Genomic DNA, 14417 nt, shown 5'->3' with positions numbered 1-14417 from the left:
GGGCACTGTGGAGGTCACTGTTAAAGGGGCGGGCACTGTGGAGGTCACTGTTAAAGGGGCAGGCACTATGGAAGTCACTGTTAACGGGGCAGGTGCTGTGAAGGTCACTGTTAAAGGGGCAGCCATTATAAAGGTCACTGTTAAAGGGGTGGGCACTGTGGAGGTCACTGTTAAAGAGGTGGTCACTGTTAAAGGGGCGGGCACTATAGAGGTCACTATTAAAGGGGCAGGCACTGTGGAGGTCACTGTTAAAGGCAAGTCACTGTTAAAGGGGCAGCCACTATGAAGGTCACTGTTAAAGGGGTGGTCAATGTTAAAGGGGCGGGCACAGTAGAGGTCATTGTTAAAGGGGCGGGCACTGTTGAGGTCACTGTTAAAGGGACGGGCACTGTGGAGATCACTGTTAAAGGGGCAGATACTGTGAAGGTCACTGTTAAAGGGGCGAGCACTGCGGAGGTCATTGTTAAAGGGGCGGGTACTTTGGAGGTCACTATTAAGGGGCAGCCACTATGAAGGTCACCGGTAAAAGGGTGGTCAATGTTAAAGGAGCGGGCACTGTGAAGGTCACTATTGAAGGGGCGGGCACTGTAGAAATCACTGTTAAAGGGGTGGGCACTGTGAAGTTCACTGTTAAAGGGGCAGCCACTCTGAAGGTCACTGTTAAAGGGGTGGTCAATGTTAAAGGGGTGGGCACTGTGAAGGTCACTGTTGAAGGGGCGGGCACTGTAGAAGTCACTGTTAAATGGGTGGGCACTGTGAAGTTCACTGTTAAAGGGTCAGCCACTATTAAGGTCACTGTAAAGGGGTGGTCAATGTTAAAGGGGTGGGCACTATGGATGTGAAGGATGTGAATGTTAAAGGGGTGGCCACTGTAGAGGTCACAGTTAAAGGGGCGGGCACTGTGGAGATCACTGTTAAAGGGGCAGGCACTGTGGAGGTCAGTGTTAAAGGGAACCTGTCGTGGATATTTTATTATAATCTAACTAATTATATACAATCATTAACTACTAAAAAGTACCTTAGATGTATTCACTTACTGGTGTGACAGATGGTTACCTCATAATATACACACAAAGATGCCGCATGCTAATGAGCTGATTGGAGTCCAGCGTGATGTCATTGAGTCCAGTGTATATTTAATTCAGAGCTATAGCCACTCCCCTGCCCACCTGCTGCTGATTCCTATGGAAACAAACTGTCATTCAGCAGCAGGTGGGTGGGGAGAGTCAGGAGCTCATGAATATTCATGACTCATCATGATCAGCTGGAGCTTCTCAATACAAGATGTTGGCAGATTGACTGGGTCAATTAAAGAAAGTGACCCAGCATTTTGCTAAGAGAATCAGTCACTTATTTATGTTGCCCTTAGTTAGGACACCATAAAACTGGTGACAGGTTCCCTTTAAAGGTGTGGTTACTGTAGAGATCAATGTTATGGGGGAAACTGTTGATATCTTTTTACAACGCACAGAAACATAAAATAAAATAAATGAAATGTGTGAAGCCGGGTCCTTCTGCTAGAGTATATATATATATATATATATATATATATATTAGAGAAGGGCATTTAGTCTGCACCATTGCATCCATATAAGTGGCCGGCTCCAACCAATTCATCTTGGAAAATTTTTAAAGCAGTGATTTGCAACCTAATAGACAGGTTATATTTCTGTTAATAACATTTAGAAGTGATTTACTCTAACAATGTGACCACAGGACCAGAGATGCCAATGTTTTATGGTAGCTATAATGAATGAGAGTTAATGGACCAAATTATCAAGAGTGCTTGAAGTGGCAGACAAGCTACATACCGTATTTTTCAACCTATAAGAAGCACCTGCCCATAAGACGCACCTAGGTTTTTGAGGAGGAAAATAAGAAAAAAATATTTTGAACCAAAAGGTGTGCTTTTGGTGGGTTTTGAACTAATGGTGGTCTGTCTGACTATTATGGAGGATTGGTGGATGACACTGTTATGGAGGGGATCTGTGGATGAAACTGTTATGGGGCATCTGTGTATGACACTGTTATGGGGATCTGTGGATGACACTGTTATGGAGGGGGGATCTGTGGATGGCACTGTTATGGGGCATCTGTGGATAGCACTGTTATGGGGAGGGGTGGCACTGTTATGGGGAGGGATATCTGTGGATGACACTGTTATGGGGAGGGGGATCTGTGGATGACACTGTTATGGGGGGGATCTGTGGATGACCATGCTATGGGGGGATCTGTGGATGACACTATGTAGCATCTTATGCTATATGTGTCATACACAGATCCCCCCATAACAGTGTCCCCCAATACACTGGGCCCCGCCGTTCACTGCAGTATACATATCTGAACAGTAATCATTAACCTCGAGTAACTTTAACCTCAAAGCAGCGCTATCCTGTTTACTACTTACAATCAAGCTCTGGCAACAGGCCGAGCGGGCGGCAGCGTAAGGTCACTCACTCACGTCACGCGCCAGCTCCGCCTGCTTCATTCATAAAGTGGGAGAAGCAGGCGCGTGAATTGAGTGAGTGACGTTACACTGCCGCCAGCTCTGCCTGTTACCGGAACTTGTTTGTAAACAGGATAGCGCTGCTTTAAAGTTAAAGTTACTCAAGGTTAAGGATTACTGTTTAGATATGTATACTGCTGTGAGCGGCGGGGCCCGGTATAAGAGTACAGTGACTGCACCGTGCCCGCCGCAAGTTGCTGGCCTCCAGCACCTCCTACCTCCCCGCTGATACATCGCTGCGCTGTGCAGCATTGCAGCCAGCGATGTATCAGCGTTAACGATGTAAAAATGGCAGCATAAGTGCATCTTATGGGGCAAAAAATATGGTATAAGGCCAAATCTGTATGGTAGATTTGGTATCCTGTATCTAACTGTACAATAGAGCTGTCTTCTGTCGTTATTACGCTACCCTCTAATGATAACGAGATGACTTTGCTGACTCTATCCCAGTCTATATTGTAAATCTAAAATTCTATGTAACATAGAACAGAAAAAACAGCTTCTTGTGTCTGCTCCACTGGCCAGTGTAAAATCTTGACTGTCTAAAGGCCCTCAAAAATAATTATATCATAATCCTAAATGTATATCTAGAGTAAAGGGTAATAATTAACCCCTTCAACCCTGGGCCTGTTTTTACCTTCCTGCCCAGGCCAGTTTTTGCAAATCTGACATGTGTCACTTTCTGTGGTGATAACTTTAAAACGCTTTTACTTATACAGGCCATTCTGAGATTGTTTTCTCGTCACATATCGTACTTCATTAAAGTGGTAAAAAAAAATCATTTTTATATTATTTTATTCATAAAAAATACTAAATTTACCAAAAATTTAGAAAAATTAGCAAATTTCCAAATTTCTATTTCTCTACTTTTATAATAGATAGTAATACCTCCAAAAATAGTAATTACTTTACATTCCCCATATGTCTACTTCATGTTTGGATCATTTTGAAAATGTAATTTTATTTTATGGGGACGTTAGAAGGCTTAGAAGTTTGGAAGCAAATCTTGAAATTTTTCTGAAAATTTCCAAAACCCACTTTTTAAGGACCAGTTCAGGTCTGAAGTCACTTTGTGAGGCTTACATAATAGAAACCACCCAAAAATGACCCCATTTTAGAAACTACACCCATCAAGGTATACAAAACTGATTTTACAAACTTTGTTAACCCTTTAGATGTCCCACAAGAATTAATGGAAAATTGACTTTTTTGGCAGATTTTACATTTTAATCAATTTTTTACAGTAGCAAAGCAAGGGTTAACAGCCAAATAAAACTCAATATTTATTACCCTGATTCTGAGGTTTACAGAAACACCCCACATGTGATCGTAAACTGCTGTACGGGCACACGGCAGGGCGCAGTAGGAAAGGAACGCCATATGGTTTTTGAAAGGCAAATTTAGCTGAACAGTTTTTTAGATGCCATGTCCAATTTGAAGCCCCCCTGATGCACCCCTACAGTAGAAACTCAAAAAAGTGACCACATTTTGGAAACTACGGGATAAGGTGCCAGTTTTATTGGTACTATTTTGGGGTACATATGATTTTTAATTGCTCTATATTACGTTTTTAGTGAGGCAAGGTAGCCTGTTTTGGCACTGTTTTTATTTTTACAGCGTTTACCTGAGGGATTAGATCATGTGACTTTTTTATAGCGCAGATCGTTACGCACGTGGCAATACCTAATATGTCTACTTTTTCTTATTTATTTAAGTTTTACACAATAAAATTATTTTTATTTTTTTATGGTGTTTATCGGACAGGGTGGATCATGTGATATATTTATAGAGCCGGTCATTACGGACGTTGTGATACCTAATATGTGTGGGTTTTGTTTGTTTGTAATATACATTAATTACTAAAAATCATACATTTCTATAAAAAAAATAGCTCTAAAGTGGCCCATTTTGAACCTTAGCAACGCTTCTCTGTCTTCTGTTTACATACCACAGTCAGCGTTAGCAAGTCTTCACTGTTATAAAAACAGGAGACAGGGGGGCGTTGCTAAGGCTAAAAATTGGCTACTTTAGAGCTAATTTTCTATTACATTATTTCTATTACAAAAATAGTCAGTATCACTGCCCCTACACATTACACAACTAAAAATAGCATATAGAAATCTGCCATTTTAGGCAACTTTAATCTCATGTGTATGTCCAGATTAAGGCACGGTCTCAGAGAGAAAATTAGAAGATAGACTACCTGTTTGTAAAGACCACCACTGATTGACAGTAGACCAGAGTTTTCCAAGAAACATTTTTTTTTTTTTTTATATCTTTAACCCTCTTCTTTTCTAAGAAAACCCCTCTACAATACCATCTTGGATAAAATATGCAATCCTGTCTATAATGTCTATCTGATTATTGAAAATGTCCTCTGGCTATTCACTAATATAGTTCCGATCTGTTTATCATTGTCAGAATAGGTTTCTGTCTTACAGACTGTCATGGTCTTACCTTCGTTTGACATGTGCTGGCGGCCATCTTGGTTTCTGGGTTTCTTGTAGCCTCCCACCCTGCGGCTTCTCCTTCCCACTGGGAGGAGCTGGATGCCTAGCTCATATATATAGAAGGTCTGTGGCTTCAGTTCCTTGCTTGGTCCTCGTGTGTTCACATGCTTCTAAGACTGCTGCTGCTTCTGGTTCCTGATCCTGGCCTCGTCTGACTACCCCGTTGGTTCCTGATCCTGGCTTCGTCTGACTACCCCGTTGGTTCCTGATCCTGGCTTCGTCTGACTACCCCGTTGGTTCCTGATCCTGGCTTCGTCTGAGCACCCTCCTGGTTCCTGACCTCTGTCTACGCAAGACCCTGCTTCGGTTTAGCCATCCGTTTGGACTTTTGCTACGGCTTGATTTCCAATAAAGCCTTCTTATGTCCACTCATCTCTGTTGTACGTCTGGTTCATGGTTCCATGACACAGACATGAGATGTATTTTTGTTATTTTAACAGGTATTTCTCTCACCTAATGACTCCTCCCATTAACATAATTTAGATGTCCATTTGGAAATTGACTTTGTCATTCTTTGAAGTTGAGGTTGTTTAGATGAAAGGTCAAAAGTGTGAACATGGAAGCTTTTGATCCAACCATAAGATTTGTGGGGAAATCTTCAAGACTCACTTAAGTAATACAAATGTTCTAAGCCATATCTCCTGAGACATAGGAAGGGAACCCAGAGAAGATATCTACAGATAATTCTTTGTCTCATACTTCCCAATATTCTTAATTTTTATAAGTAAGCTTTCCATTCGGCAAGGAAGAGAATCCAATATTCCTCTTTAGTGCCTACCTATGAAGTAAACTTTCCTTTCATTCCTCTCAGACAAATGTACTCAACTTATATGAAATACCTTGTATATATGATGCACTTCTACATAACTCTCATCATGGAGAATGAGACAGATCTATCTGGCGTGGTTTCAGGGGCATACACAGATCTCATAAAGCCATGTAGCAACATTTAGGGCCCCTCACCTCCGATCCTCGTGAGGTTTCTCACAAATTTATTTTTAATGAATAGAATATATGTAGGGCGGCTCACTAGGACCCAAAAAATGGAATAAGGTGCTCAATCCAAACAAAGCGTACCCAACGCTTGTAGAAGGGAAATGTGAAATATAAATAGAGGGATGGCACTCTAATCATAAGTTATGCATAGAGAGGAATATTTATTATGAGATGGCTTGGTGAGCCAGATAACATCAGTGTACAACAGTAAAAGTGATGGATACAATTTAGATTAAAAAAAGTAGTAAATCCTAGGATATACAAAGATATATAAAAATATACACATAGATGTAATGGAATGTAATAAAACTATTAAACATGTAGAAGCCTTAAAAACAAAAGTCTTATAGACCTACTGGAAGTAGGTGTAAATGTCCAGTCCAGTAATATGGTATCCAGAACATAAATGTAGTATCCAAGAATTAGGTAAGAGATGGGTACTTTCTTTGGGAAGTAAAGGTAGCGTCCAATTTATAAATATGGTATCCAGGAATAAGAGATGGGTACCTTCTTTATAGAGTAAGGTAACATCCAGTTTTAATTAGATTATTCTCTTAAGTCATAGTCCAGTAGTGGTACATTATAATATGTAATACTGCTGTAATAGCAGGTACGTTACCCTCCTGGTGACCAATGGTATGCTGGTGAGCGGCTCCTAGCGGGAGGATGGCGTCCTCGTGTGGTATTCCCGCCCGCGGTGCTGTTCGCTCTGCCTGTTGGTTTCTGCGGCTTTTCGGCACTTCCGGTGATGTCACTTCCGCTCGCTCGCTCTCCCGCTCAATTTTCGTCGGCGTTCCACGTGGAGGCTGATGGCGGGAAAACACTGCCGCTTTTGGAAGAGAAATTTGCTCCGGAGCTTTTAGAACTTTAGGATCCTTTTAGGTGTCTCAGTACCCCATACGCGTTTTGGAGCACACTGCTCCTTCTTCAGTGGGAATGAGTAGCCTCTCTTTCCTTGGTCTAGATATATGGACTTAATTAGATCCAATTAGTGATTGGGGGAGTAGTCTTAGGCGTTATTCCTTGACGTTTGGTAACACTTGTACTGGATTTTCAAAAAGAGTTATGGGATCCAAATAAGGTGTCTGTGACATATAAAACTATGAGATACAGCGATAGAATGGACAGATGTGATGTCTGTGACATACATAGGTATAAGATATAATGATAAAATGAATAAATATCATATAAATACATAGATAAATGCAGAGCCAATACGATATAATAAAGATTTGAAAATCCAGTACAAGTGTTACCAAATGTCAAGGAATAACGCCTAAGACTACTCCCCCAATCACTAATTGGATCTAATTAAGTCCATCTATCTAGACCAAGGAAAGAGAGGCTACTCATTCCCACTGAAGAAGGAGCAGTGTGCTCCGAAACGTGTATGGGGTACTGAGTTAGCCATACTCAAACTAGCTAGTGACACCTAAAAGGATCCTAAAGTTCTAAAAGCCCAGGAGCAAATTTCTCTTCCAAAAGCGGCAGTGCTTTCCCGCCATCAGCCTCCACGTGGAACGCCGACAAAAATCGAGCGGGAGAGCGAGCGGAAGTGACGTCACCGGAAGTGACGAAAAGCCGCAGAAACCAACAGGAATACCACACGAGGACGCAATCCTCCCGCTAGGAGCCACTCACCAGCATACCATTGGTCACCAGGAGGGTAACGTACCTGCTATTACAGCAGTATTACATATTATAACGTACCACTACTGGACTATGATTAAGAGAATAATCTAATTCAAACTGGATGTTACCTTACTCTATAAAGAAGGTACCCATCTCTTATTCCTGGATACCATATTTATAAATTGGACGCTACCTTTACTTCCCAAAGAAAGTACCCATCTCTTACCTAATTCTTGGATACTACATTTATGTTCTGGATACCATACTGGACTGGACATTTACACCTACTTCCAGTAGGTCTATAAGATCTTTGTTTTTAAGGCTTCTACATTTTTAATAGATTTATTACATTCCATTACATCTATATATCTTTGTATATCCTAGGATTTACTACTTTTTTATCTAAATTGTATCCATCACTTTTACTATTGTACACTGATGTTATCTGGCTCACCAAGCCATCTCATAATAAATATTCCTCTCCATGCATAACTTATGATTAGAGTGCCATCCCTCTATTTATATTTCTTATTTTTAATGAATTGGAGAAAAAAAACCTTTGAAGTGAGTGGCTGAACTTGGATAAAAGGTCCCAAGTGTGAAAATAGGATATTCAAATTAATAAACCTATCATACAGGTCAATGCCACACACAAGCTCATATTACCATAAAACAGATCATTTGTCCCCTCACTTTGAAGTTAGTGGCTGAACTTGGATAAAAGGTCCCAAGTGTGAAAATAGGATAGTCAAATCAATAAGGGCTATTGGACAAAGCACATATTGTATGTTCCCTTATCATATTTTCGCTCCCTTATCATCCTCTACAGGACCAAAACTTTAAGGCATAGTCTCAGAGAGGTGATAAAGAGATAGACTACCTGTTTGAAAAGACCACCTCTGATCGACAGTAGACCAGATTTTTCCAAGACAGATTATGATTTTTTTTTATATATATATCTTTGACCCTCTTCTTTTTAAAGAAAACCCTTCTACAATGCTATTCACTAATATAGCTTCTATATGCTCTTCATTTTCAAAATAGGTTTCTGTCTTACAGACATGAGATGTATTTTTGTTATATTAACAAGTATTTCTCTCACCTAATGACTCCTCTTATTAACATAATTTTGATGTGCATTTGGACATTGATTTTGTCAGTCTTTGAAGTTGAAGTTGTATAGATAAAAGGTCAAAAGTGTGAACATAAAAACTTTTGATCCAACCATATGATTTGTGGGGAAATAATTCAAGACTCACTTTAGTAATACAAATGTTCTAAGCCATATCTCCTGAGGCATAGGAAGGGAACCCCAAGAAGATATCTATGTCTTTGTCTCATACTCACCAATATTCTTAATTGTCATAAGTAAGCTTTCCACTTGGAAACATTCCATTAATTCCTGATGGATATATGTACTCAACTTATATGAAACACCCTCTATGTATGATGCACTTGTACATGACTCTCATCATGGAGAATGAGACAGACCTATGTGTTGTGGTTTCAGAGGTCTACACAGATCTCACAAAGCCATATAGCAAAGTTTAGGGCCCCTGACCTCTGATTCTAGTGAGATTTATGACAAATGTATTTTTAATTAAGTGGAGAAAAAACAATGTTCACCACCTCACTAACTACCTGAGTTCTGTGTAGGAGAAAGTGGATCCTGAACACCATATTTCTCCATGTATTTATACTACACAATTTGCCTAACTACATTAATAAATTTCTTCTCAGTTCTGTCTCCTTCTTCCCCTCATATAGTATATAAAATTGTCTGTCTGTAGTCACCACTAAGGGGAGCTCAGTACATAGGAATTTAAACAGCTACCATTAAAAATAATGAAATGGAAGCTATAAATATCTCCTTGCACTATGAACCCCCTAGTAGTGGTGTGGGATCTGGGTCATGAAGCCACATTATGGTCATCTGCATGAGGCCTGACTATGTGTGACCAACCTGAAGGATTGAAGAGCTCTTCATGAGGAAGTTTCTGTTTCTTCAAAAACCTATCATAGGGTCAATACCACATACAAGCTCATTTTACCATAAAACAGATTATTTGTCACCTTACTTTGAAGTGAGTGGCTGAACTTGGATAAAAGGTCCCAAGTGTGAAAATAGGATAGTCAAATCAATAAGGGCTATTGAACAAAGCACATATTGTATTGAAGACGATCAGAGTCTAGGACATTTTCCCTCCCTTATCATCCTCTACAGGACTAAAACTTTAAGGCATAGTCTCAGAGAGGTGATAAGGAGATATACTACCTGTTTGAAAAGACCACCACTGATCGACAGTAGACCAGATTTTTCCAAAACAGATTATGATTTTATTTTATATATATATATCTTTGACCCTCTTCTTTTTAAAGAAAACCCTTCTACAATGCTATTCACTAATATAGCGTCTATATGTTCTTCATTTTCAAAATAGGTTTCTGTCTTACAGACATGAGATGTATTTTTGCTATATTACCCGTATTTTTCGCCCAATAAGACGCACCTAGGTTTTTGAGGAGGAAAATAAGAAGAAAAAAAAACATTTTTTGACCAAAAGGTGTGCTTTTGGTGGGTTTTCAACTAATGGTGGTCTGTGCATGACACTATTATGGGGGATCTGTGGATGACGCACTGTTATGGAGGGGATCTGTGGATGGCACTGTTATGGGGGGGATCTGTGGATGGCACTGTTATGGGGCGATCTGTGGATGGCACTGTTATCTGGGGATCTGTGGATGGCACTGTTATGGGGGATCCGTGGATGGCACTGTTATGGGGGGTTGATCTGTGGATGGCACTGTTATGGGGGGTTGATCTGTGGATGGCACTGTTATGGAGGGGGATCTGCGAATGGCACTGTTATGGGGGATCTGTGGATGGCCCAGTTATGGGGGGTGGATCTGTGGATGGCACTGTTATGGGGGGATCTGTGGATGGCACTGTTATGGGGAGTGATCTGTGGCTGGCACTGTTATGGAGAGGGATCTATGGATGGCACTGTTATGGAGGGGGATCTGTGGATGGCACTGTTATGGGGGGTGGATCTGTGGATGGCACTACTATATATGTGTCACCCACAGATCACTAACTACCTGAGTTCTGTGTACGAGAAAGTGTATCCTGTACACCAGGGGTGCACAACCTGCGGCCCGGGGGCCACATGCGGCCCTCAATACCATTCTATGCGGCCCCCAAGCATCTGGCAGCAGACATGTACAGACGTGGACAAAATTGTTGGTACCCTTTGGTCAATGAAAGAAAAAGTCACAATGGTCACAGAAATAACTTTAATCTGACAAAAGTAATAATAAATTAAAATTCTATAAATGTTAACCAATGAAAGTCAGACATTGTTTTTCAACCATGCTTCAACAGAATTATGTAAAAAAATAAACTCATGAAACAGGCATGGACAAAAATGATGGTACCCCTAACTTAATATTTTGTTGCGCAACCTTTTGAGGCAATCACTGCAATCAAACGCTTCCTGTAACTGTCAATGAGACATCTGCACCTCTCAGCAGGTATTTTGGCCCACTCCTCATGAGCAAACTGCTCCAGTTGTGTCCGGTTTGAAGGGTGCCTTTTCCAGACTGCATGTTTCAGCTCCTTCCAAAGATGCTCAATAGGATTGAGGTCAGGGCTCATAGAAGGCCACTTTAGAATAGTCCAATTTTTTCCTCTTAGCCATTCTTGGGTGTTTTTAGCGGTGTGTTTTGGGTCATTGTCCTGTTGCAAGACCCATGACCTGCGACTGAGACCAAGCTTTCTGACACTGGCTAGTACATTTCTCTCTAGAATTCCTTGATAGTCTTGAGATTTCATTGTACCCTGCACAGATTCAAGACACCCTGTGCCAGACGCAGCAAAGCAGCCCCAGAACATAACAGAGCCTCCTCCATGTTTCACAGTAGGGACAGTGTTCTTTTCTTGATATGCTTCATTTTTTCGTCTGTGAACATACAGCTGATGTGCCTTGGCAAAAACTTCGATTTTTGTCTCATCTGTCCACAGGACATTCTCCCAGAAGCTTTGTGGCTTGTCAACATGTAGTTTGGCATATTCCAGTCTTGCTTTTTTATGATTCGTTTTCAACAATGGTGTCCTCCTTGGTCGTCTCCCATGTAGTCCACTTTGGCTCAAACAACGACGGATGGTGCGATCTGACACTGATGTTCCTTGAGCATGAAGTTCACCTTGAATCTCTTTAGAAGTCTTTCTAGGCTCTTTTGTTACCATTCGGATTATCCGTCTCTTAGATTTGTCATCAATTTTCCTCCTGCGGCCACGTCCAGGGAGGTTGGCTACAGTCCCATGGATCTTAAACTTATGAATAATATGTGCAACTGTACTCACAGGAACATCTAGTTGCTTGGAGATGGTCTTATAGCCTTTACCTTTAACATGCTTGTCTATAATTTTCTTTCTGATCTCTTGAGACAGCTCTTTCCTTTGCTTCCTCTGGTCCATGTCGAGTGTGGTACACACCATATCACCAAACAACACAGTGATTACCTGGAGCCATATATATAGGCCCAATGGCTGATTACAAGGTTGTAGACACCTGTGATGCTAATTAGTGGACACACCTTGAATTAACATGTCCCTTTGGTCACATTATGTTCTGTGTTTTCTAGGGGTACCATCATTTTTGTCCATGCCTGTTTCATGAGTTTATTTTTTTACATAATTCTGTTGAAGCATGGTTGAAAAACAATGTCTGACTTTCATTGGTTAACATTTATAGAATTTTAATTTATTATTACTTTTGTCAGATTAAAGTTATTTCTGTGACCATTGTGACTTTTTCTTTCATTGACCAAAGGGTACCAACAATTTTGTCCACGTCTGTATGTCTATGTCTTGTGGCTGCTCACATGAATCTTTCATGTATTGTCCCATTAGATGGGAGCACTAGAAGTGTAGCTAGACATTTATGATATATACTGTAAGTTCAATATGCCATAAATATAGTATTTCGCTTGGTAATACCCCTTTAAAGTTTATTTTCGGCCCTTGGAATTGGTTCAGGTTGACAATGTGGCCCCCAACCAGAAAAGGTTGTGCACCCCTGCTGTACACCATATTTCTCCATGTATTTATACTACACAATTTGCATAACTACATTGATAAATTTCTTCTCAGTTCTGTCTCCTTCTTCCCCTCATATAGTATATAAAATTGTCTGTCTGTAGTCACCACTGAGGGGAGCTCAGTACATAGGAATTTAAACAACTACCATGAAAAATAATGGAATGGAAGCTATAAATATCTCTTTGCACTATGAACCCCCTAGTAATGGTGTGGGGTCTGGGTCATGAAGCCACATTATGGTCATCTGCATGAGGCCTGACTATGTGTGACCAACCTGAAGGATTAAAGAGCTCTTCATGAAGAAGTTTCTGTTTCTTCAAAAACCTATCATACAGGTCAATACCACATACAAGCTCATATTACCATAAAACAGATCATTTGTCCCCTCACTTTGAAGTGTGCAGCTGAACTTGGATAAAAGATCCCAAGTGTGAAAATAAGATATTCAAATTAATAAACCTATCCTACAGGTCAATGCCACATACAAGCTCATATTACCATAAAACAGATCATTTGTCCCCTCACTTTGAAGTGAGTGGCTGAACTTGGATAAAAGGTCCCAAGTGTGAAAATAGGATAGTCAAATCAATAAGGGCTATTGGACAAAGCACATATTGTATTGAAGACGATCAGAGTCTAGGACATTTTCCCTCCCTTATCATCCTCTACAGGACCAAAACTTTTGGGCACCCCCTTTTTTCTATCTTATTATGAGACACCTTCTATTCTACCTACTTAAACTGAGTCTTTCACCTGCAAAATCAGTTTCAAAGCAAACATGCTGCCATGTAGGGTGGGTGCCTTGAAACATAACCATACCTGTCCTGTTAAAATCCAGTCCTCTAATCTTGAGAAATGCTTTTTTGTAGGTGATTGATCCTCTTTAAGGAACTGTAAACCTGTACCTAAACAATATTTCAGCCTTAAATCCAACTTTACGTCAACCACCAATGGCACCATATGTGTATGTCCACAGTCACCTGATTTCCCACTAGAGATTTGCTGAAAATTGCGGGACAGCTGATTGGTCCCAGTACTTCAGCATCAGATGACTCAGTGACATCCTAGGACATCGAAGTGTGTTGACGGCCCTGCGGGAACTAGAGTAAAAGGCACTAATCAAGATTTAAGCTTAGATATAATCTCAGCTGAGCCCACCAATTTCATGAGACTGAACAACCATCTAATTAATATGAAAGCCTCCCAACTTTTCTCTGATTGCAGATGTAAGGTGAAATGAGCATTGGGCGGTCGGCTTTCAACCGTCCAAGGGTGAACACTGAAGGAGGCACCTGAATAACTCCATTAGGCTTCTTTCATACAATCTATATGGATTGTGTCAGGATCTGTTAAGGAAGAAACTGATAGTTTTGGACACAAGTTCAGTCAGTTTTGTCTGTAATTGCGTTCAGTGTTTCAGTCTTTTCCACGGGAGCGTAATCAGTTTTTGATGCGTCTTTTATGCGCATAAAAAAAAAAAGAAGAATAACTACTTGTATCTCCTAGCAACCATCAATTAAAAATGCTTTGCATCTTTATTGTATCTGGTCTCAATGCTTTTTTAACACAAGCCCCATTCACCTCTATGAAACCAGAGCAACTTGAAAAACCCAGAATTCAGAAATGAACACAGAAATGATGCATGGAAAACTACGCTCATGTACACGGACCC

The sequence above is a fragment of the Bufo gargarizans genome, chromosome 2, assembly GCF_014858855.1.
Source record: "Bufo gargarizans isolate SCDJY-AF-19 chromosome 2, ASM1485885v1, whole genome shotgun sequence".
Lineage (NCBI taxonomy): Eukaryota > Metazoa > Chordata > Amphibia > Anura > Bufonidae > Bufo > Bufo gargarizans.
This window is presented reverse-complemented; position numbering follows the sequence as displayed.